General features: G+C 40.5%; 1 long non-coding RNA gene across 1 annotated transcript in view; it reads left to right on the top strand.

The window, feature by feature from the left end:
- Nucleotides 1–224: 224 nt before the first annotated feature.
- Nucleotides 225–21,423, top strand: part of LOC135444973 (uncharacterized) — a 70,726-nt gene continuing 49,527 nt past the window's right edge. The window contains exon 1 of the long non-coding RNA XR_010439395.1: nucleotides 225–398. This is a non-coding gene — a long non-coding RNA (uncharacterized LOC135444973). The remainder of the gene's footprint in view (nucleotides 399–21,423) is intronic.

The following is a 21,423-nucleotide window of genomic DNA, read 5'->3' as shown; positions in this document are numbered from 1 at the left end:
GTATTTCTCTGATGTTTTGTACTTCAACATCTTCTGTGTTGCAGATACTTTAAATCTGCATTTAAATATCAAAACTTTCAGCTAATGTGATCCTTTAGGAGGAACATGACTTTCAGTTGTGTAGTAATTAAGCTGTTGAAGCACCTGAGTTGCCTCCTCCTCTTCCAGTGTTCTACCTCATCAACTGGTAATAGCTTATAAATGTGTAAATGACTATTCAGTCTGCAAAGCTGGGTGAAAATCAGGCTTCTTATCATGGTTGACTGGGGAGAAGTCATTACAGTTTTTAGAAGATGTCCTGCACTGCAGACTGTTGTTCCTTCAAGTGGTTCTTCTCTTCCTGGTGTTTCTACCAAGGCAACAGTGATGCTGGAGTTGATGGGGAAAATGATGAGGAGGTAGGATATACCCTATAGACAGACTTGTATGATGGTTTATGTATTGTTAAAATAGACAGGAATTGCTCTAAAGTCTACAGACAGGCATTATAACTCAGGATCCTTTACATGGTAGCTGTGTGTTACACTTTTTTATTAATTAAAAGGCTAAAGTGGTATAATGGAAAAGGAGCACAATACAACGAGATGCTAAACACTGATTGCTCTCCCATCCCTTTGCTGTCCCTGGCATTGGAAAATTCGAGGTGGCTGCACAACTCACATCTTACTGTTTGTGACTTTCAGATCCTAGCAATCAATAAGTGCATTTTTTTCCTTTTCCTATTTTTTTTTTGCTCTTTGCTGAGAAAACAGCTATCAACATAATCAATACATGACTTGATTTTTTTGCTGTGTCCTTCTGGGGTACAACTGGGTCAGAATATTTTGGTTCATTTTAAAGCATAAGTGGACTACAGTGATATAATGCTATGGTTGGTTTGTCTCTATGGGAAATATAGTGTCTTGACTTAACCTGCTGCTTCTTCTGTTTTACCAAATTACCTCTGTTGTACATTTCATGTGTGTCATGTTCAGAGACCTTTACTGTTAACATAAACTCTTTCCTGGTATTGGTTATTTTATTCTTCCAATTTGATAGGATCAAAGAATACTATTATGATTCAAATTTTTTTTGTGAAAATACAAGCACAAACTAATCCTGTACTCCATGACAGTAAAAAATTATCTACAGAAGCTAAGTAGAAAAAAAAATCTTGTGTTTAAGTGCTGTCTTTGAAAGTTGTTGAAAAATCAGAAGTTATTAGCTTAGTAGAGAACAGCCATCCTGGATAACTGGGACTTGAGAGGCTTTGGGTCAGTTTCTCAGAAATTCAGTGGAATCCTTGGAAGCCAGGTTAGTAAAACTTTGCTGGTACTTGGTGGTCTGATGTAACTCTTTATCTGGCTCTGCTTTGACTGAGGGCTTGAAGCAGTTGAACAGAAATCTGTCCCAGTCTCGATTTTGCATTTCTGTGTTTTCTGAGAAGTGCTCTACATCTGCAGCCTGTGCATTTAAATCACAGGCTAATCTTTTTGGCTCAGAGGATTACAGTTTATAAGCCTTGATACTCAAGCAGTGATGATTTTTCAATTACAGGTTAAATGACCTGAGCAGGTGACAGCATACTGGCATTTCTGTGCTAAAGTATGGAGCTGGTATATTTTGGAGGCCAAGAATTGAATGCCATGAGGGAGAGCTGTATGTAAATCTGAAGTGAGACTCTTTCATCCATGTGAGTGGTCACTTCTCTAGCCCACTGAATTATATGAAAATCATCACTCCTCATGTTGCTCTCACTGTTTGCTAGGACTGTGTCCATCTGTAGGAGATATCTTCTAGCTCTGACAATTCTTTATCCCAAAGCATTTTGTGAAAGGTATATCATTATATAACGTTTCAGGAACTCCATAAAACTTGCAGCAGATATGTTTGTAAAACACTTGTGCAGAAAGAACAGCTGATAATTGCATTTCTCATAGCATCTGAATTAGTAGAGTGTTTGAAATATTATTTGCAGAGTAAATTAATTATTATAAAGACAATGTAAATCATTACAGTTTTCATGTGTTTTATCTCTGTGTCCATATAGCAACAGAAAGATAACTCCAAAATAGTTTGCTCATCATGTGAAACTAGAATGCAAGTGCAGAGCCCACATGCTTTTGAGCTATTTGATGTGCAGAAGTATCTAAGAATCAAGTGTGGGCTGCATTTCCTATAGATCTCCAAGATAAACTATGTGCTGTGTAGTGTTCAGTTATTACAGCGGTGCATGGAAAGTCTGTACCAAGAGACTCAACAGGTCCTGCTCATAGCCTTGAGCACTCTTTTGCAGCTGCCCTATGCTGTTTTAATTGTTAGCATGTTTCTTGGTGTGATTGTGATCTGTGCCAACTGGCAGCCTGCTAGGAAGTCCTTGGGCAATCTCCAAGGAACAGCAAAGGCTGGGACAAAACCCCCAAGACAGTGAGGTATAGAAGACATTTAGAATAGGGAAAGTTTAGCTATATGGAAGGTGAGCTGTGTCCTGTCACTTGCTCCTTATGCCTTGAGGCTCCTCGTCACTTCAGATTTTGCACTGTGCTGAATGCTGGACAGTTTTGAAGCATAAACTGCCTCTCAGTTTTCCTCATCTCCTTTGAGGCAAGCTCTGTGGCAGGGCTATCTGCCAGCACAGCTCTGTCAGTCTGCATACAAACAGGCAGGATCCTGGTCAGCAGGGCAGTCCCAGCTGAACCGTCCCATGGAGGCACAGTAGCCCTGTCAATTGTTCTTTAATGCTACAGCTGGTTTAGTTTTCTCAAACCCTTGAACACCTTTTGAGCTGTGCCCCTCCTGCACTCTCAGAGCTCCACAGCTCAGGATGCAGCCTTAGACAGACCATGAGCCAAAGATTAAAGTGATACAACTGGCCCACAAGGAAATGTGCAGGTGAGCTCTGTTACCCCCCATCTGCCCCTGGCAGATTCTACAAGAAAGCATTCATTAACCCTGCAAGCTCTCATGTAGGTTTTTGCATACTTCTTTCTTCCATACAAGCAACAGCATGTTGTAAATTGACTCAGTTGCTGGAGTGGAACTCTGTTTCAACTTTTTTCCAATCCAAATGTGTAGACATTACTAACTGAAAATATAGTTTTCAGTCTAAAGGAAAAGCAGCTGTAGTTACACAATTTTTTTAAAATTTCTTCAATGTCATGCCAAAAAGATCTACAAAGAGGTTTGAGGGAGAGGAGCTGTAAAGTTTCCCATTTAGTCATTAATAGGAACCATTTTTTGGTGGCTGGTATGCTGCTGAAAACTGGCAGAGCAAATTTATTTTTGCACTCTGTGGAACTAAACTCATCTCCGGATTAAGGAGCCTAACATTCCACTGACTATTACAGGACTGGAGCCCATGTGTAGAAGTAATTTTTTCTAATCATAGGAGGAATGCCCAAATTTTAGCATGAATGCAGGGATATCTTATTCAGACTGAAAGTCAGTGTGTCCTCTGTTGAAGTTAATTCATCAAAGCACACTTCTTTGCCAGAGGCCATAACAAATCTTTGTCATTACCCATGGCATAAAGGATTTAGCAGGATGGTTCGTGCTGATCAAGTTATTGCACCATCAGACTCTGTGCACCCACTCCATAGAGACAGATGGTTGCCTGTGGATTTTTGCTCATAAAAGTGGGTGCTCAGACTGGGATTTAAAGCTGAAAAATTAGTGGTCCTGCTGCACCAGTGCCCAGGGGATAGAAACCATGGAAATATGTGATTTGATGACAAAGGATGTCAAGAATGTATGCTTTCTATAGGTCTGTGGGTATGGAAGAAGGTGCTAGATATGATTCATAATTTATTTATCCTTCTCTACTCCTGAAGTGTCATAATTAGTAACTGTTAATTATTATATTCTCATTGGTGACTTTTATTCCGTTTATTCCTTATTACAACCTTCAGACCAGACAGGTGTCTGAAATGGAAGAATTTTTGCATCCTCACATGAACTGCTTAGGTGCATCATGCCTCACAGTAGAAGTACTGCATTTGTAGTTCATCAGCATTCAACAGAGTTATGGGAGAAACTGGGTCTCACGGAAAAGCAGCTTCTCTCATTCAGTCTTCAGATGACAGAAGAAGCAAAAATGCTTCTCTGTGAGTGAGTGCATGTCCTGTTTCAAACACCAGTCTTGCAGAGAAAGAAAATATTTTTTAGCTGCCATGCTGTCCTACCCTCGAGTCTGTGTTCTCTAGTCCCTAGAGAGAGAGAGATCAAATAGGGGAAACAGGACTAACTCTTCCCAACTGGAAGGTTTTCCTGCCTTAGGCAAATATTCTGCTTCCACTCTGGACAGTTTTTACACACAATGATGCATTTAGAGCATGTTCTCTTGAAAATGCAAGACACTTCCTATTGCAACAAGGGTAACAGGCTTTGTTTTCCCCATGGGTGACTCTCCTCAGACGTGTGTGCCCTGCCTTCCTGCCTGAGCCTGGGTCTAAAGAGACTCAGAAACCTCATGAGTGACATCAGGAAGGGATCCACCCAGTCTAAATCTGCATTGTCACCCCTCCTAGATGCTCACAGGATGGCTGGATCCATTCTAAACATTACTAGCCTTTTTGGAAGGAAGGGAGAGGGTGAAGGCAGTAATATGACATGGAGTGGGATGGGATATATCTAGTTTGGATATCTGGGGCTGGGTCAGGTGAAACCTAAGCCAGTCATTTCACTGCTAGCTTGTAGTAATGAAAGAAGAAAAGAAGATGGCTGCAAGTGCTTGTCTTAGGATTTATTTTTTGTCAGGAATAGGAGGAAGGACATTTAAAAAAACAAAGTATTCTGAGACAAACAAAAAGACTATGCTAGCCCATGTCATGACCTACAAATCTCATAGTTTTATTTACTCAGATTTTGGAGTATTTGGATCTAAATTTTCTGTCTTGCTAAGCTTTTGTCTTTAGTGTCTTGAATTTGTGACATCATGGCAGAGAGAGCTAGCTCTGAATGTGCAGTCTGGCTAGGCTGCTGTAAGAAGGAGTGGCATATAATTCAGTAACAAAAAGATTGTACTAGAGATTCTTGTGAGTTTGTTTCAGAGGAAGTATCATCAGGGACAAAGATCCTATGGGTGAGATTTCCCATTTCTTAAGGCTGCCTGCCCTTTACATGTCTTTTTTTCTCCTGGATAGAAGCACTGCTGCAATATGTTTGGGAATGTGAGTGAAGGGATAGATTGGAAAACTCTTTCTGTTAACTGTTGGAATTAATTATTATGGCAGCAAAGTGCAAAGCTAGGGGTAATTTTACTTTTAGGATAAAGTTCCCTCCTTTGAGTATGGATGAAGAATGGTACAAAACCAAAGTAAATATTAAGTTTCTGCATTTGTAGTCTGATAAATGAATATTTATACAGGCCATAGAATCAAATTGTAGATCATTATACCAGCTAAATGTGTATAAAATATATAAGTTGAACACATGTAAATGAGCTCTTTACATGTGCGGTGTGATAAAACACAATAAATGTAAATATGAAGTATGCTTCTTGAATTTGTGTAAGCAAACAGAGGCCAGAGAGACCTCAAAAGACACGTGCAGATGAGCTTGGACCTTACTGGGTCTACTCTTTTATCACACCATTTTTCTTTGGCACAAGCCAAAAATAATATAACATTTTCCATGAGTCTGAAAGCAGAAATTTTTGCTGGAGTTATGATTCATTCATAACCATAGCTAAATGGCAGGAAGGGCTGTCTGAGTGCCACATGTTGAGCTGGTTTTCTACATTCACACACATGTGTTCATGCATTCCCCACACAAGGGTGCATTTGTGGGTGCATGAGGAGAGTGCTCGCCCATGCACCTGTGACAACTGATGCAATACTTGCTTTGGCAGTGGGCAGAGACAGGGCAGTGCAGTGACACTCTAGGCCTGCTTTTATTCTAAGTTTCTGGTTATTAGAGTAGATCTAGTAGAACTTATCTACAATAAAAACCACAAGTATTGGGATCAGGAGGAACCAATTTCATAGATTCCTTTTACTTCATTTTCAGTTAGTGACCCTAACAGGGCCCCCCACACCTGAGGTCCTAAGGGACAAGTGCTCTGCAGGATTACTGCTAACAGCAGCACTTGCATGGAGCCAACAAACACAAAGGTTATAAGGGTGGTGTAGGTCAGAAAAAATGATGTAAAGTGGCATTGTTGCTTCCCTGACCAAGATCCCCACAGACTACTAGAAGTGGCCACAGGAAGAAGATGCAGCTTGGCTTAGATGAGTAGCCAATATGCACAGACTTATTTTTAAGCTAGTGAGGTTATTTAATAATTTTCTTTATAGGTGAAAACTCATTTTATTAGTCATGTGCAAAATGGTTAAGATATGTGAGGCTTGAGAGAAGGGAAACCAAGCTAGAAGACTGCAGACTGCTAACTAGGAGTTCCTCTCTGTGCTCACTAGAGTGACTTGCCCTTCACAGCTGGCCTGCATTTCCCATACATGTCATGCCCATAAGATCTCCATTGTCAGCTACTTATGGTTCAGCCAAAGGGAAGGCCCTGGAGGTCACTGGAGGTGAACTCTAGTATGGAACCAGCCCATGGAGGCAACAGAAAGAGACATTCAATCTATACCGTTCCACTAATCATTATAGCATCTCAGTCACGGGCAAATTACTGCTGAACTGATCCCAAATAAATTGTTGCTTCTCTACAGCCAAAATATCTTGACTTGGAGTCACCTGAAACTGCACGTGTTGTTAAAATTTTCTATGTGGATAGTAAATATATAATATTTCCTGTGAGTAATAGAGTTTAAATGGAAAACTGCCTCTCAAATACTGTTACATCCCACCTATTCTACCTAATTCTTCCTGCATGGCACATTTCAAATTGCTGAATATTATTTTAACTAATAAAAAGGATATGTAAAAAATCAAAGAAACTACTAACAGAGGTTAAAGAGATTTTTTTTTCTATTAGATGGCCATACGGTTCTAACCTGTTCTATGTTTTCACTGCTTTTCCTCCCACAAGGTTTCAGCTGTTTGTTTGGGTGTATTTTAAACATGATAGGCATAATAATAAAGGCACAAATTCTAATATGTTTGCTTACAAGGATTATTTTTTCTCCAGATATCTGTGCTACGTAGGCCAATATATGTATCATTTGTATACAATATGGAGCACTTATTAAGAGAAATACTTGAAAATGTAGTGAGGTTGCTTATGTAATTACCACCCACAAAGAGAGGAAAAAATAACACTTATAGCTATTCCTTCTGCTTTATTCCTTTTTATTCTTTTTTCTTTCTAGTAACTGAAATATTACTGCAAATACTGCATGAGTTTCCTTGTTTTCATCCTTGAAGTGTGAGGTTCCTTGATCCAATACAATGCAAGCTTTTTTTTAATTTTTATTTAATGGCCCGATTTGATCAAGCCTTTTGTTTCTCTATTTTTAGGCAGCTTACAAAATTAGGGATTTCTTGCCATTTTAATATTTATTTTTGGTAAGGTCACGTCTGGTTTCAAATCTCCACTTTAACAAAGTTCAATTGTTATGGTTTGGCAAAGCTCAAACAGGTCTGTTTGGACAAAAATAGCCAATTTTTTAATTAGGAAATAAGCTGAAGTAGGATGAGTATAAATAAGTTTGCATGTAAAAATAGAGCTATTGTTGGTCTGTGTCTGGATAGTACTCTTTTGGGCATATTAGGTCTCTGGCCAGTTTTTGGTGGCTCAAAAATTTGGACAATCCCAGGCTGACAGAGTTAGATTCCAGGTTCCCACTTCCCAGGGTAATGCTCCCACCCCTGAGTTCTTGCATTAAACCTGGCTTGTGGTACCAAATGTCACTGAAAAGGCCAGCCTCTGCTTGAGTCTTTGAAAGACAAGGCAAAGACTTTAGTGAAGGGACGTCCCAGGCTGCTGATCTCAGACAGGGAAGGATAACCTTGCTCTAGCAAGGAGTGATGGGCAGAATCCCCGTGAGGGGTGAAGGTCTGGGGCAGTGCCTCCCGTTCTGTATTTTCTCTTGGGCGGTTTCAAGTAGCTGCATGCTGAACACGCTTATGTCAGTCGTGTGTCCTGGTTCAAAGGCTGCTTTAGGTCCTCTGCTGAGGCTCCTAACTCTCATTAACTGTAGGGAAATCTGAGACACCTCCAGCCTCTGGATGCCACAGGGAGGTAGGCAATATGCCATTTTGTTTTAATTGCATCTGTCCAGAAATGACTTTAGAGCACGCATTCTTTGATTTGTGCTCTTTGCTTCCAAAAAAATCCCACCTATAATGAAGGATTTGAAGGGTCAACCTCATAATTTAACATTGAAGGTGTTAAACTGGCACAATTTTTAATAGTGTCCCTAATTTTCTATCTAAACATTCTCTCCTTGTAAAAGTTCTCTTTGATGGAATCTGAACGTTTCTTTACAAATATATATTTGTATAATGAGCTACATTTTCACATAGAGAGAAGAGAGAGATAAAAATAAAGGTTTTCCTTTTTAAAACATACATGTCATATTAAGAATATATATATCCAGGGACTGATATTAATTTCAGAGCCTTCACAAAAGACTCTGGACTGTATCCATTACTGTCCATGGCCCTCGTTCAACTTTTATATAAGTCAATAGGCATCCTGGCTGTTTCCTCCCATAGCTGTTTGGATCAGGCCCAAGGCAAACAAGAACAGTCAGAGAAAGATGCTACAAATGGTGAAACTTAAAAGAAAAAAGGAAAAAAGGCTAGGCTGCATGTGGTGGGTGCTAGCAAAAAAGCTATGCATGAATATAGCATAAACTAAACACTGGTTTTGTACCTGCAATTTATTTAAATAATACCAGACTTCCTGGGTTTTCAAACTGCAATTGGGAGGGTGGAGTTAAGGCTAAATATCTCATGCACTTTTCCTGCCTCCTGTGAGCAGTGCTTGGGAAGTGAATCCCACCTGCCAGTGCCACAGGTACAGGGAGGTGGCTGCAGGAGCCATGCTGCCAGCTGGGATGTCACCTTCCCTGGTCCCTCCAAAACCCAGCTCCCTGCCAGGGACACTGGCAAGCAGGAGAAAAAAAAGTCAATCGATTTCCTCAGAGGTGTTTTGTGCCAGGGCCCCTCTTCCCCATGCTCAGCCCTGCACAAAAGGGCTCAGAAAGGAGGGTGACCCCCTGATCCCCAGTGCTGGCCAAAACATGAATGAGAAATAGCCCCTCTGTGGGTGCAAAGCAACCCTCCCCCCATCCTCACCGTGGTTTATTTATAGATAGCCTTATTTGTTTGTATTGTCAAGAAGCAGTAATTCCTAGATTATTTCCTAAGTGTCCAGAGAATAAAGATCAAATGCTGCCAAGTGTACACATGACAGATAAATGAGAGTATAACACGAGAATCCTCCTTTGTCATGGAAATTGTGTTGGTTTCCTGTTAAGAAAATGAAAAACAGATGTTAAAAAACATAGCTGGTTGTGTGGATACTGCTGCATTGGGACAGCTCAGATTATAAAACAGTGAATACTTGGGAGAAGTGGGGCAGGTTTAATTTCACTTAAAAAAAATTGAAAAAGAAATGGAGCTGCCATTCAGATGTTTCTAGCACATAGCAGCTTCAGCTGGTTTTGGGATAGGAAATACTAATATGGGCTCTTTCTAGATTAGAGTGATCGCAGCAATGCTGGGCTTTATCCATCTTATAACAGGAATGTTTTGTCATGATGAAAAACTTGGGTGGGTTAGGGCTTTTTGCTTTTTACCCACCATTGGATTCCCTCTATGTGGCAGCAAATCTTGGCTATCCCATGTCAGCTTCTTGAGGAACTAAACAGTCTTGACCTTCCTTATAATTTCATTTTGAGGTAGAACGCAGGGAGAGGGAAGGGACTAAAGCCTGTAAACAGGTAAAGACAGATTTCTGCTTTCAGATTGCCTCTGCCATGGAAAGGTTCCTACCAAAGGAGAGAGAACCACTTTCTAATCATCTCTCCTCACCCTTTGTAGAATTCTTTGTCTATCAAGGAGAGAGCAAAAGAGCAGAGGCAGTTAAGGGATAAAGAGTGTGTTATGGAAAAAGGCAGCAAGAAAAATATGTGATTATTTATAATACTGCTTACCTGGGTAGTTCCCTGAAACACATTTATCTCTTCTGTGGGGTATGAAACGTGTGGGATTTAGGCTAGAACTATGCCAACTATGTAAAAAAGGCATGATTTTTTTTTCATTTTTTAGATGATTCCCCTGGTTCTTGGTTGGTATGCAGTCTTTTTAATGGCCTGTTACTGCAGTGCTGCTTCCTGTTTGTACACTATGTTGACACACTGGAAGTTTGAAAGACTGCCCTGTCTTCCCTGTAATCGATATTAAATATATGCACCTAGTATACCTATATATGTACATACATATATATGTACATACACAAGGAAACAGGCAGGATTGAGGCAAACTTCAGCTTTAACCACGGGAGCAGTCCTCTGGAGAGGGAGAGCAAGCGCCCAGAGATGTCTCCCTGTGCAGAGATGGCAAGGAGTGCTCTGCAGTCAGCAGGGAGTGACAGGAGCAAGTTCAATGCCTTCCTCCAACCCCACCACTCAGCAGCAGCATCAGTGCTGCCCTGCTTTTGGAGCAGCACCAGGTGTGGCTGTGCTGTGTGAATTCACCTTGGCCATGGCACTGGGGCTGCTGCCAGCCCCTGCTGTGTGAGGGAAATGCAGCAGGGCTGGCTGCTGGGGACTCCCAGGGAATGCATCCTGCACACCCACTGCAGAGTTTAGCTGGTACTTCCTAGGCAGCTAAACCCATTAGGACTGAATGTTCCTGAGATCAAGGTGTGGGATGTGAAATACAGTCATATTTCACAATAACCAACATTTTCCAGAGTTTTCAGAAGTTGAAAATACTCATTTTTACTTTTTTATTTGACAAATTCTCAGCTGTTGTTTTTTATTTCTTCAAGTGTCCTCTAGACTTGCCTTTGCATTTTTCTCCCTCTGTAGTTAAAAATTGAGTTGTAGGGGTGTGTAAATGGATGTGTGAATTTTATGTATATAAATTCTAACAATGACAATCTGGCTGCAGTCTCAGTGAGCTCTTAGAACAGAAGACAGCTCACTCAGTTTTGCTGAATTTGCTTCAGTTCTTGGGAAGATGAACTCAATATATAGGCGAGAGATTTTAATATCAACTCTGACAAAAATTTTAATGCAAACTTTTTTATTTATCCTGGAAAACCTTTATTTTTCCCTGTATGCACATGGATCAACATGTGCTTCCTTTTGATTCTGCTTTTTCTCTTCCCTGTTTGTCAAATGTCTGCAGTCCCTGAAGCTGGGACAGGGAAACTCCAGATTTCTGGATGCAATTAAAAGGTCACTTCCTTTTGCTGTTGTTGCTCTCCCCTGGAATCCTGAGGTTAGAAGTGGAATAGCAAGACATGAAGTGTTCAAGGCCTTATTATTTGGATGATTATGCAGAAATATTTATTTGAATCATCTGATGCAAAACTGTCTTGTAAAAGAAAATCTCTTTGCAGAGATTACTAGCCGCACTTGGAACAGAAATACTGAGAGCATACTTTTGCTTTGAGACCTTGTTGTTTTCACATCCATTACAGGTAGAAATTGGAAAAGGTGCTGTATGAAAATGTGTAGGCTATTATTACTTGTGCAATCTAGTGACTGAAGTGAATAGGGATTATAAGTGACCAGAGAAATCGAAATATAAAGACTTTTATATAAAAAAGGAGATTTTATAAGTTGTAGATCGCATTAGTAGAATTCTGTGGTGATTGCTTCACAGAGGTAAACTGGAGAGGCTCAGGAGTCTTCTCACATGCTGAGAACTGTCTTTTCACATCATATTTGATGTACCTTAGTATCTTCTTCCCCTGTGCTAATGCTGGCTCAGTGCTGTAGCTGTAAGTCACCAGAGCATTTGATCTCCGAGCACATCAGTTTGGCACATTGCATCACTATGAAATTCTACAAGAGATGTTGGGTTTTTTTCTTTTTTAATGTTGCTAGTTCCTTTCACACAGGCAAAATCACCAACAGCAGCCATGAGCCCTTGGACACAGGAAGAGAAGGTGTCCCTAGGGGCTCTCCTCAGTGGTGCTCCTTGGGTGGGTTGAAGGATGAGGAGGATCTTGGCTTCCCTTACAGGGAGCTGATGGCTTTTTGCTCTGCCCTGCACTGTATTATGAGTGCATTGAATTCCTGATTCTTAGTGGGGAAGATTATAAAACAATATAGCCCAAATATGACATTCTACCAGACACACATACAGTTACAATACCTTTAACGCCCACTGATATTTTGGGGGTTTTAAGTGCTGCTGTGGGAATTAAGAATATTTACCTATAGAAAAAATTCCTTTTGTGAGAGAAACGTTTTGTTTCTGATTTTGCAAATTTACTGGGATTATTATTATTATTTTTTCTTTTTTTTTTTTTTTCTTTTTTTTTTTTTTTTTTTCTTTTTTTTTTTTTTTTCTTTTTTTTCTTTTTTTTTTCTTTTTTTTCTTTTTTTTTTTTTTTTTTTTTTTTTTTTTTTTTTTTTTTTTTTTTTTTTTTTTTCTTTTTTTTTTTTTTTTTTTTTTTTTTTTTTTTTTTTCTTTTTTTTTCTTTTTTTTTCTTTTTTTTTTTTTTTTTTCTTTTTTTTTTTTTTTTTTTTTTTTTCTTTTTTTTCTTTTTTTTTTTTTTTTTTTTTTTTTTTTTTTTTTTTTTTTTTTTTTTTTTTTTTTTTTTTCTTTTTTTTTTTCTTTTTTTTTGTCTTTTTTCAAGCGGCTGGGTTAGGTTTAATTTTCCATGGTTTCCCGTGAGTTCCAAGCCGGGGTCCCGGAGGCGCGGTGCCGGCGCTGCTGCTGAGCTCCTTGGCAAGAAGATGGCGCTGGCAGCCCGGGATTGGGGCCTGGACGATCGCATCCGCAGGGGCACCTTTAAACAGCTCCTCCGGGCCGCTTCAAGTGGAAAAACAACTTCCCTGCAGCTGTTTTATGTTGTTTGGGGTTTGGTGGTTTGCTGTGTTTTTATTTTTTTCTTGTTCCGATTTTCTTTTTTCTTTATTAATGCTCGGTACTTGGAAATCCCAGTCTCCTCCAAACAGGCTCCTCTGTTGTCCCGTGAAATGCAGCTCAGCGAGCTCCCTTCATACACCACCTTCTTTGTATCCCAGCACTGACCAGCCTCGGGAAGCTCCTTGGCTACAGTGGGTTTCTTTGTAAGGAGGGGCACGGCTGTGGGGATGACCTCTGCCAGCAGTTTTTGAGTGCTCCACCCTTTTGCTGGGGTGGAGGACAGTGTGCCCTGAGCAAGGGGGCCCTATCCTGGTGTCAGCATCAAGGGGATGTAGTTTTGCTGCCTTAAATGCTCAGGGTGTAACTGGTTTTTTTACTGTTGTTTTTGTTTATGTGTTTGATTTGTACTTTTTTGGCCAGCTCTAGCTTGCTTGTGTCTAATTCCGTGAGTTTGGTATGACTTTTACAAGGTGGGGTGTCCCCGCTTCTCTAGGCTGGCTGTGAATGATGGGTGTTAATAAGAGTTGGATTCACTTTAACTGTGATCTTCAAGACATAAAAATTCATTGTTCTTTTCTCTCCCAGCACCTACATTTTGGTGTTTTACCAACTATCTTGGTGCATAGCAACCATATACATAGCAGGGAAAATGCTGTTACTTTCAGCAAGTTCTAGGTGTGTGTGCAGGGTATATGTATAAAATACATGCTCCCATTTGCAAGATGCTCTAGTGTGCCAAGTATTTCTCCATCTAAGACTGTTTGCATACTTTGCCACATTAGTTGACTGCAGTTTTCATGAGCCATAAAATAAAGGTTAGGATATGAAAAGATCAAGTCTCTATTATCACAGGCTGTGCAAATGGCCAGTGTGTATATAGCTGTATTTTTTTTCTAGGCAGATTTTTTTTTTTATTATTAATTTAACTATGGTATTAAAAATCCAAAATTCCTATGGGTATTTTTTTAAATTGAGGGGAATAATTTATTAATAAAGTATTACCCTAGTCACAAATTTCTCTCTATTAATTTCCCCTCTAAGAGAAGAGGGAGGACCAGGAGAGCTGGAGAATGAGGTGTGCATGAACTCAAGAGTGCATTTGGCAATTCATCCCAGCACTTCCTGCCAGCACAATGGTTGCCCCAGTATGCAATTTGTGCAGAATGGGTAGATGATTTTCCTCATAAGCTTTGAGTACAAAGGGTATTCCATGATGCCATCTAATTGCTTAATCCCCAAGGAGTTCTTCAGGCATTTATTTAACACTAATTGCATGTGTAAATGTTCTTAATTTACAGCGTGTGAAAGTTGCAGTGAATGCACACAACAGAGGATGTCAAAGTGACGCTTCATGGAAAGATGCAGTTAAGGCAGTACTAAGTCACTTCTAAATAGGATTAATCATTTATTAAAGTTCAAAGCTCATCAGAGCACAGGGACAAGCATATGCTGGCTTGTTGCTGTTCAAAAGTGACTAGTGGAGTGGAGCTGTGCCTCTAAAACTTTCTGTGATATACCTTACTATGCTGCAGTAAAGGAAGAACTTAAAACAGGGTGAGTTATTCGGTTCAAGGCAAAGAACTTGTCTTGGCAACAGTTGCACAAAGCTTGCTTGGGCTGTTAATTAGTGCTTGCATTATAATGAAGCCGTGGAGTCCCAGGCACTGTACAGGGATGTAAGCAGGGGGTGCTGGGGCTGGGCCTGCCCTAGAGCTTGCACAGCTTCAGCCCCCAAGATGTGGGAGCAAATCAGTCTCGCAGGGCACAGTACATTCACAGAGGTCTCAGAACAGGTAGGTGGTATTCTTTGGAAAGGGACCTGCATCCCCAATGCCCAGAGTTGTGCCAGCTATTTCCCACTGGTGGAGTGAAAACTTTGATCTTGTTCGAGATCCTTCGAATCCTTTCCCAAAAGCTCAGGATCCAGCAAAAGCTGTCACCTGAGCTTTTGGGAAAAGCTCAAGTCCTAGGTTCTCTCTGTGCTGGGTGTCTGTGTGCTGGCAAAGAAGCTCAGGAAATCATACAATGAAGAAAATTATACTTTTTGTGACATGATTATATACTGTAGAAACATAATTGCTCATGAGTCCTACTTTGTGGTGCACACTACACAAGCACCCAGAACTAACTCTGAAGAGGGAAAACCTGTTGGTTTACAGTGTCTATTGAGAGGAGCAGAGTTCAGGAGAGCTGGGCTCAGTGACACCCCACCCAGCTCAAACACAGCCCTTATTCACCCACCTTTACACTGCATGACATGTACCAGCCCTCACACTTCTCTGGTTCTTCAGTGGATGCTGATGCTTATACCTGTGTCTTAGTGCTTTCAAAGAAGGAATAATTCTCACAGGGAATTAGAGTGTGATAACTCATCTGGAAAGGCAATTTGTTCAGAATTTGTCAGAAAAAGTGGGAAAGGTGAAGGCTTGGGTGTGAATTTTCTTGTCCATCTGTGAAATGTCTTGTTCTTTTGTTAGCTGCAGAAATGGTACTGATTGAATACTACCTGTTTTGAGACTGGGGACTTTATGGTATTCATTCACTTTATTTCCCCTGAAAATTAGGTAAATGTATTATGCCTTTTGTGTGTCTAAATCTTACATAGTTTTGCATCTTCAAGTTCAGTATTGATTGTCCTTAGACCCATGAGGAATAGCATGGGGCTGTCTCTTCTTCAGCCATGCAGGACCATGAAGACTTTATTTTCAGACATGGTAGAAAAATAATTGAAGTGTCTGATTTTCCAGAATTCCATGGTGAAGACCAGAGCTGCACAAAGGGCTAAGCATCCTGTCACATTGTGTCTCAGTGTTTCCTACAAAGTAGAATCCATAACATAAAGTTCAGTGCCACTGGCACAGACAAAATTATATGTATCAGAATAGGATCTGACAATACTGAGGTCCAGGGGAAAGAGTAATCTATGGATCCTGGCAGGCCATGATAAAGAGAGGCATGTGTTTCAAATTTAGCCTCACTTTTATACTTATATTTGAGCATTAAAGTGTTTTTTCAGCCATCTTAAAGGAGGGGCATGTGAAAATGGAGACAAGAAAAGTTAATCATATCTGGATGCCAAAACCAGAAGTTAATTTGTATGTGAGTTCTGGTCCAGGATCCAAGCCAGGTCTTTTGTTAGGCTAAGTGGCTTCATCATCCCCATGAGAAAGTGCTGAAGAAAGCTGGAAGAAGTTTATGCATGATGAGGAAAACTGAACTTCTCTTGCATCTTTCCTGTGCCCTTTATGATTAATGGAAAGAGTCCATTAATTCAAACATATGCTCTTGGTCTTAGGGGAAAAGTGGTTGTGATTAAAAAATCACCTTCTACTCTTATGGTTTAATTTCCTCTGTCTTTCTCAAATGAGACCAAAAACTGAAAAGAGTGTGGATGGCCCAAACAATTTAGTTTAAAACAAAACAGAACAGCCACAAATTCCCTTATGCTGAGCTGCTCTGGAAGGCTTTCGTGCTCTGTGCAGGGTTGGTTTTTCTCTTTACTCATTGCTTGCATTTTGACAGGATTGGTGTGTCCTGAGCTTACAGGTCTCCTCAGCTTCCAGGGTAAGGAAACCACAGAGGGAAAAGCCCACATATTGCATCAAGCTTTCCACATTCTGTGTTAGGAAGCCCATAGGTGTTAAATGTCAGACAAAGGTACAAGCCTGCACTTCCTGTAAGGCAGGACCTGAAAGCAAAGAGATCACATGGAGAATTGGTGAGGCTGGCTGCCTCTAGGAGCACACAGGGTGTCTTCTGGACAAACCTGCTGCTGTGGGACAAAACTGGCAGGGCAGTACCCTTGGATGTCTTCAGACTAGGCTAGCTAAGGAGGAACAACTCTGCTCTTGCCAGCAGGCAAAGTGACACTGGGACCATTTAAGCAATGTCTAACTGAGTGTTTAAAATGATCAAGTTGTACCTGAACTCTAAAGACCAATTTTCTCCCTTTATTTCAGAAGTTCATCCATTTGAGCAGACCCAGCCCATACTGGGCTGTGTGTCCCCTTGCACATAGCAGAGGTGTGTGCAGCAGCAGGATGTGCTCCTGTCTGTGGCCAGCTAAGGCATCAGTAAAAAGCAGAGATGTGCAGTGGTACCCTCGGAGGGAGAGCAGCTTGCTGGGATGCTGCTGAGGGGATCACAGGGGTTGGAGAGCCAGCTCTGACTCAGAGGCAGCTGTGAGGAACAGCAGACAGGCCTTGGAGTAGATGGGAGGACCCAGAGGGAACTGGGCACTGCTGCTGCTCACAGTAACCTGGCTGTGTGCAGCCAAGCACCACTGCCCTAAGGTCCCACCTGCGTGGGCTCAGCTGTGGGAGGAAGAGCTACACATAAACTCTCACCTCTTCTGTCCTGTCAGATCTAATTGTTTGGAAGGGGTTATGCTTAAAGGGTTAACTTTCTAGATGCCATTATTTTGTTTTATTCTTTTAGTTCAAAAGGTTCTCGGTCTCTTTGGGTAAACAACCTCCAGAGGAAAGCATAGTTAGAGCTGGCTTCAAAACTGGCTGGCCCAGTGTCTCACCGTAAAGTACTATAATGTGATATGACCCTTTGTACTCTTCTTAAAATTTCCTCATGCTTTCCAGTGTGTGTTTGTGCAAAAGAGAGCCTTTTGAAACCAAAAACCTCTAAAAATGAATCCTACAATTACAATAAAAATTGTCAGTGTAAAATAAGGCACTCTCAGTAAGGACAAAGTCATACCTCCTCTGGAGTGTTTATAATCTGAATGTTATCAAGAACTGAAATCTGCATTAGCAATATAAGCAGACCAACTCTCATGTCATTTCAGTGCCCTATTAAGGACTATCCTTATTGACTCCTCCATGGCACAGGGTTATGCCTGAGGTAAAATATTTTTCAAGATAAGAATGAATATACAAAGTCACGCTATTAATGTTTCTAAAATTTCATCATTATGGTGTGTATGCTTATAATTACCCCACTGACACCCTTTAAATGTCCACAGTGAAATGTGGTTTAAGCTTTTAAGATTCCCCAAGTAAACATCTAAATGGATCTATAATAAAGAACTTTTTAAACAGGGAGTTTAAGAGAAGCCATTATTTAACACTGATTTTACTGTTGGAGGTTCTGAAGTGGACTTAGTTTTTGCAAGACAATTGCTGTGCATTTTCATGGAGTTTTGGTGAGCTAACATTTAAGCAGCTGGCTCTTAAAATACCTTTGCAGCACCATACAGGTGTGTACGGTAATCCTGGAGGGAAGATGGACTAGAAGGACAATTACAGGATTTCTCTTTTCCCCCTCCCTTGCCACTCCTGCTTTTGCCCAAGAGGAAAAGGCATCGTGTTTCAGGTCCTAGGAAGTCACACTTGCCCTGTTTGTTCTCTGATAGAGGCCTATAAACAGAGACATTCAGTCTGTAAACAAGTCAAGCTTACAAAGTGACTGAAAGATAACAGTCCCCCATCTAGCAGTGGGAGAGGAGGGAGGGAGCAGGGGGAGGGATGATAGAGGGGCTGCAATAAAAACAGGAAGGTTTCTGTTGGTCCTCTTGAAGTTGGTGGTTAAAAACATCAAAGCGTGGTGTGTGTTTTTTTCAGCCAGACTGCTGTGTCACTTTATAATTCTTCATAAAGCAGTCATCCAGCCACTAACATACTGCAACTGTTAGTGTGAGCTGTGCTTTGATTTAGAGGAACTGGATCCTGCTCCAGGCATGTTAAGCTGAGGAATCTCTTGTAGGTTTTCTTGGCATGCTGTGTGCCATTGAAGAAACTATAACTTTTCAGAGCTGCTAATTGCAAGCTGTTGAGGAATTTTTCCTTCCACGAAAAAAAAATCAAAACAATAAAAAACTCCTCACAAATAAATTACACCCCTCTTCTTTCTCACTCCTCAAATCCAAATAATTTTCCCAGGCTCTGAAGTGTTCAGAATTTCCTACATTGAAATTTAAAGTGGAAAACAAGATGGCAATGGAAAGGAAGGAAAACAACTATACCATATGTGTCAAAGCAAAATGTACATATTCTCAGCTTGGTTCTAAGAAATATAAATTATTCAGCAGCTGCTTCAACAGAGAGATATTTTGAAAGTTTGGAGCCAGCAAAGTACATCAGTTCTCTTAGATGGGGGAAGATATTTTGTTCTCCAATTATATGACATTCAGAAAATGGCATGGAGCTCTGGTCTGCCCTTGGAAAAGCAGCCAAATAGAGATAGATGGGAAGAGGAGCAAAGAAGGGCAGGAGCCTTTAGAGTCAAAAGAGCAGCTGCATTGTTCTGGGAGGGGAATAGTGAACTTTGCTATAAATGGTTTTAGAAGCTTCTCTGCAGTGGGCTGCACAGACAAGCCACTCTGGTTTGTTATTGCTCATACAGCTGACTTACACTGGGCAGCATTTGGGTTCAGGAAGAAGACAGCAAAAACAATTCTCTATGTAGAGATCAGTCAGACCAGAGGCAGCCTTTGGTCTGTGCTAGAGCAGCTTGTCTGAGGTTAGAGGCTAGGTTTGTTAGGTTTTTAATAGCTTTCCTCCAAGGGAATAGCTGCTGCAAGATTTTCCACTCCTGTAGGGATTACTTCTGTAGGAGGTGTTGCCATAGTTGGGAGGAGGAGGGAAGGCAAATGTACTAGATGGAGGAAATGATTGGTGCTGATGTGCTCTGTTACCAGATATGATAGGTAAAATTCCATGTCTGGATGATGATTTAAATTTCCTCCAGCTGGGAAAAGGGATTTTAGCCTCGATCCTTCACTGCTGATCAAAGCCAGCAAGCACTCTCAGCAGTGGTGGAGCTGCAGTGGAGATTTAGAATGCAGGTCAGCAGTGCAGAGCTCATTCAGGGGACATGTGTTCCATGGGCTTCCATGTACAGGCAGAATTTGAAAAGGCCACCAGTTGCACCCACAAACTGAGACACCTGAAAAATTCTTTCCTCTGGCATATCTTTATGGTATGCATAGCTCAGTACTTAAATGGATAATTTGTGATCTCTCTAAGCCTTTTCTAGAGGATGCTTTTTTTAGCTTTTTAATATTGGGCACATCTTGCCTATAATTCTTTTTTGAAGGGGAAATTTGTTCTTCCTTGTAGTTTTTAACAACCAAAAATACAAATAGAGGGCAACTTAAAATTATGGATCTCTTTGGGTGAACCTGTACTTTTATAGAGTGCTTTTCATTTTACATTCATTTTATATTATCAGCTGTTTTAAAAGAGTCTGCTCCAAATAATATCACCAAGAGTAATGGCCTGCAGTAATATGAATGCAGCTTTTGTCTTTAGCACAGAATAAATCAGAAGACCTGATGGAATATATTCCTAAAGTACTAAACAGGCCCTTAAAGGTGAATGTGTGTGCATCCATGCAGGCAAAGGTGTAAAAAAATAGATCGATAAATGTAGGTGAAAAAGCCTTCCTTTTGGGAACCTCAGAAGGCTTAAGTGTAGGTTATTCAAGAAAGTGGATGTGGCAGGAGGTCATTGTGAGAGATCATGGAAACTTCTTGAGTTCAAGCCAAATTTTTGTACACATACACATGATAATGTTTTAGCAACTTACTCAAGCTATGTAAAGGGAATGTGGAAAAAAAGAAGTGGGATTGCCTGCAATTTAGAGATTTTGGTTTGGTTCATTTTTCTTGGATTTAGGAGTTTGCCAGCAGCATGAAAAACTTGAATGAATAATGAAACGAAGTATTTGCAAGCATCTACCAGATAAAAGCCTCAGAGTTACTTACAAGGTATTAGTGCACCGTTTTCGTGCGCATTCATATGCATGATGTGTTTGGAAGACCATCCATGACTGAGAAATTCCAAAATGCTTACATGAATAAATATGAGCAAATGTTCCTCAGATGTTCATACCACAAGTGGCTTGCTCGGTTCTTTTGCCTGTTTTTCAAAGCTTGTTGTCTATTTCCAGCAGATAAAACACAAAATAAATGTGATAATTTGGGTTTTGTTAATAAATGCCTAGGTAATGTTTGCAAGGATGCTTTTATGGGCGTTTTCCACCTTCTGAAACATATCAAGGAGATATATTAATAGAAACATAAGTAGCAAATGTACTGAATTTCATTAAAGTTCCTTTGTGAATAAACAAGTCTGTTTTCTACTGGTAATTCATACCTGTGTTGGACCACAAGTAGCTCTGAATATTTAAAGCTAACTTGGGTATATTGGATGCCTCAGAAATCTGCCATATTATAGGTAGCTGGGATACAAGAGTCCAGGTTTTCTTTTCTATATGTCAGGCTGGGGTTTTTGGTTTTGCTTTGTTTTTTAAATTATTCTGAGGCAGATCAGAGTTCAAGAAGAGTTAGGACAATGCTCTCAGGCATAAGGTGTGGTTCTTGGGGCTGTCCTGAGCAGGGCCAGGAGTTGGACTTTGATGATCCCTGTGGGTCCCTTCCAGCTCAGGATATTTTATGATTCTATGAACAGCCATGAAAGCTTTCTTCAGGAGGAACTATTGTAAGTTTAGGTGGTGCTAAACCTATAGCTATTG

Source organism: Zonotrichia leucophrys, chromosome 3 (assembly GCF_028769735.1).
Source record: "Zonotrichia leucophrys gambelii isolate GWCS_2022_RI chromosome 3, RI_Zleu_2.0, whole genome shotgun sequence".
NCBI classification, from domain to species: domain Eukaryota; kingdom Metazoa; phylum Chordata; class Aves; order Passeriformes; family Passerellidae; genus Zonotrichia; species Zonotrichia leucophrys.
Note: the sequence above shows the minus strand (reverse complement) of the source record. Positions and strands in the feature narration are given on the sequence as shown.